At 43.2% G+C, this 4539-nt stretch overlaps 1 pseudogene; it reads right to left on the bottom strand.

Moving 5' to 3' along the window:
- Positions 1–289: 289 nt before the first annotated feature.
- LOC136692991 (5.8S ribosomal RNA) lies at positions 290–426 on the bottom strand (annotated as a pseudogene).
- Positions 427–4539: the final 4113 nt, after the last annotated feature.

Genomic DNA, 4539 nt, shown 5'->3' with positions numbered 1-4539 from the left:
TCGACCGAACTCCGCACCCCTCGGCCGCTCGCTCACTGCTTTTCGGTGCTTGCCACCCCGCTTCTGACAGCGTGGAGCCCGCTCAGGGAGAGACAATAACGGATGTGGACCCGGACCTACTTGGCTCTCCCTCCGTCCGTACGGAGCTCTCTCGCAACATGGGGTGTGGGTGGCTTGGAACCGAGTCTGCCTTAAGGAAGACGAAGGGCCATTCCGAGGGGGAAGGCCCTGCAAACTTCCAGCCACGGTCTCTCTCAGGGGGGGTGCGGAGACCGATCGATGGGTAAAGCGACCCTCAGACAGGCGTGGCCGCGGGCAATATGCGTTCAAAATTTCGATGATCTGTGTCCTGCAATTCACATTAGTTAACGCAGATGGCTGCGTTCTTCATCGAAGCACGAGCCGAGTGATCCACCACTAAGAGTCGTATTTGTTTTTGCCCCGGCCCTTACGGACCGGGTGAAGCAAGCCTTTGGAACATAGTGAATTTTTCAGTCGGGTGCCTCCCCGGCTCAGGCCTAGGCCGGGCTGGGAGGTCTTTGAACCTGAGCGTCGGCACCGGACCGAGATACGGCCCGGGACGATCGCCCGAGTAGGTGCCCAAGTTTCGGCGCGTCGCGAGCGACGGCCTACGTGCTTTAGAAGAACTGTTGGCTTATAATGGGGGGTGGGCCTCGCCGTTTCCAGCTGTTTCTGATTTTATATCTATAAATTGGACCAATAAAATATGTGTATCTCTGTGTGGACAGTGAGTTGACACAGGTGTTGAAATCTCCAGCAGCACTGCTGTGTCTTATCCACTCATAAGAACTGAGAGAAACTATCATAGTTTCATCATGTTCCTTATTTCCTTGACCATCACCCTCATCACACCTACCCCTCCTCTCACCCCTATTCTTCCTCCTATCCCTCCCCTGATTTCCATTTTCTCTCACCTTTTCCCCCCTTCCTCTGTCTTACACGTTCTTCATCACCCTCATTCTACATACCCCTCCTCTCACTCCTCGTCTTCCTCCAATTCCCTTCCCCCATTACTCCAATGTATATAAGGCCCTCCTAAAATATTTGGTGTTAGACTGGATTGGGAACAGACTGGACTGGCAACAGTCACAGTCTGAATCGGGATCAGACTGAACTGGTGACAAACTGATGACCAAGCTGTGCCCGTGCTTTTCTGCATGCACGTGAAGGAAACCTTTGAACCTCCAGTTTCCAAAACTTCAGATCATCCTGAGATAGACTGAGATCATCCAGCTGTACTCATACATGGTCCTGTGTATGTGTAAATAAACTCCAGTCAACGCCGAACTCCAGTCTCCTGACTCTTCAATGCCGAATTTCTCACAGTTGGTGCCGTGACCCAGATGGCATACTGAATCCTTCTTGGTGAGTAACGCCATCACAAACTAAAGAGAAATTCTGGCAGAACCTTCTCCTATGCAGACTACGATATAAGGAATAAGAGTCAGTAAAATTATCCTGAAATTTTAACTGTGCTGTTACTGTTATCCCCTCAGGTGAGGGAAGACCAGTAGTTTGTAACTGTTATTACTGTTATCCCCTCTATATGAGGGAAGACTGGTATTTTATAAGTATTTAGATTTTCTGATCAAAAGAGGCCTGTTTGTGTTTTGTTGAAACACTGGTGTGTTACTGGTAAAAACCTAGCGTTTTGTGGCTGTTTTATATTCTTTGATCAAGAAAGGTCTGTTTGTGTTTGTTGAAACAGTAGTGTGCCACTGGTAAAAACTTACAGTTTTGTGGCTGTTCTCATATACTTTGATTAGGGGAAAACAATACTTAAAGTTACTGTTAGCTACTGAGGGAAACGTTTGTTTTGTTTGCTTGTTTTGTTGTGTTGCCTCACCATGACTTCAAATGGCCAAAATATTGTAAAGTCTCCTGGAAGCCTATTAACTATAGAAATAGCACATTAGTTAAGGGGGGGACTGAAATGCTTCAGTGGACTGAACCAGATTTTGAAAAGGTAATAGACAGCATAGTCAATAAGCACATCAATGAGCAAAAGAGCAGTCAGTACTTTTTATCTAAAGGCTTTTCTGCAGACACAGAATGGAATCTTGAAGAATGTAGATCAGCTTTAGGATATGGTATCAAACATGACTCTGCTAAATAGTGCCTTTATGTCATTAAGCAGTACTGGAAGTACAAACTGAAGTCCATGGAACATAAGCTAGGAGAATCTGAGGAGAAGGTCTCTGAACTAGCTAATGAGTGTAAAAAGCATAAACAAGCTGCTATTAATACACAGAAAACCTGTGAAAAACTTCAGAGATCACTGAAATCCCTTGAACTGAAACATGGCAAATGTAAAAGTCAGTCTTGTCCTTCACCAATAGGCCATCTACAAAAGAAGTCTTGTTACTCAGATTTAAATCCTCCAGCAACAGGCCGATTGTATCCACAACTGGTTGCAACCAGCATGGGTGAAGAGAGTAACTATTCTGATGGCAGTGACCATTCATCTTCTGAGGAGGACTCAGCATGGGTTAAATACGAGCCATGGTAAAGTGATTGTCAGAAGGAAAGCTGAAATGAGGCCAGTTACAATCACATCCACTGAGGTACTTCACAAGAGAGGTGAAGTTAATAAAACCAGGCTAGACATTGGCCATGTTCCTTTAGATGCAGCAACCCTGGACAAACTGTCCAAGGAGTTTAAACCTCCAAAGCATATGGGTCTTGAATTTATAGATCTCATGCAGAAAAAAAGAATGCTGTACTCTTTGCACCCCAGTGATGCTGTGGCCATAGCAAGCCAAGTCCTCAACTTAACAGACAGCAGACATCTTGCTAAAAAGGTGTCGGATGGTTTGGGTGACAAAAGTCAGAACATTGAAAAAGGCTGGAAAGCTTTCAATGACTGGATTAGCAACAAATGCCGCAAAACTACTGATTGGGGCCAAATAACTAAATGCAGGCAGAAAAAAGAAGAATCAGCTGCAGATTTCTGTGAAAGGTTTGAAAGAGTTTTCTTGCTTCACTCGGGTATAGATACATACAATAGTGGCAACTTTGATGATACAACTGAAGGTCCTCATTTTACACAGCTGGTAGAATCTTTGAGACCAGATCTTAGACAGGCCCTGGTGACATCACTTCCCAACTGGCGTAATGTTAAATGGGGTCAAATTAAAAGTGAACTTGACAGGCTGGACCTTGACTTAGAACCAGGCCATGTGACAGCTTCCATACATGTCCTCTCAGAAAAGAGTTCTAACTCAGGTTCCAGTAAAAAGTTCCCTATCCAGAAGGAGTGCCATTATTGTCATAACAATGGCCATTTTGCAAGAGTCTGTCGCAGAAAGCAGGCAGATAACTCCAAAAAGGGTGTGGGGGTGAATATGAATCTTAATGGTTTTTCACAGGGCAGCACAGCAGGAGCTCCTTTTGAGGGAACTTCACATCAGCAGTTGCCACTGATGATTAAGATAATGCTTGGAGTCACCGAGCAGTTGTCTTTGCAAAACTCTGCTAGGAGTCACAGGGATATCAAACTGACCAACAACAGCTTAAGATCATCTGTGTTCTATAAACTTTCCAGAATCTTTACATTACTTGAGGACACAGATGAAGAGTTCACCATGTTTTTAAACAAACATGCCGTTAATGACCTTCAAGTTAATGATTCCCTGATGATGTAAACTATTGTTACCTGAATAAGTTTGATATATTTAGGGCCTTCGTAGGTCTTGAAAATTTTCTTACACTGATATTTCCAAAACCACTATACGATCTGCTTAACTTGGGTAACATGATATTGTACACTTTTAGTGCAACAAATTTTTTCCATTTGGTCCTGGTGTCTGAACCAAAGGGGGATCATTATTTAAAATAAAGGCAGGGCTATAGGTAGCCATAAATAAATACTGGTCAAGGGGTTATGGTGAAGCAACATGGCAAGCTGTTTTAGAATGTTTTTACTTACTCTAGATGGATAAACATTTTGCCCCAGAATTGAGTGCTAGGGAACGCTGTAGAGGAGGTGGGTGAAGCACAGAGCCTCAGGGAAGATCCATAGTTTTTAGGCTGTGGTGGCTACTGTTGTAGAAAACAATTTTATTACTTTGTGTTTGTTGACAAATATCCTTAAATGATGATTAGTTAAATTAGCATTTATAACTGCATACTCATTGTGTGAAATCCTGTACCCTATATGCATTTATATGAATGACTAACCAGCATTTACATTATGAATTACTTACACATGTAGTTAAACATTTTTGCTTGATTCTGTACTACTAACTCATATGATAATTACTCCTAAAGACATATTATAAGCTAACTTCACTATATGGCATGATAACTTGATATTTACACATTTTTAATTCTTAACGTCTAACCTTGAACAGATGTGCACTCCAGGATTGTAACACACTGACATCATAGTGTTGGTCACGGAGGCGCTGATTTGTAGCTTCTGTTTGTGGCCTTGAAGTGTATATTTCTGACTCCCTAAATTTTAGTTTCTTGGGAAAAGAGGACTGGGAAGAGAGGCCCATTGTCAGCCTGGCCAGA

Source organism: Hoplias malabaricus, chromosome 3, assembly GCF_029633855.1.
Source record: "Hoplias malabaricus isolate fHopMal1 chromosome 3, fHopMal1.hap1, whole genome shotgun sequence".
Taxonomy (NCBI): domain Eukaryota; kingdom Metazoa; phylum Chordata; class Actinopteri; order Characiformes; family Erythrinidae; genus Hoplias; species Hoplias malabaricus.
This window is presented reverse-complemented; position numbering and strand designations above follow the sequence as displayed.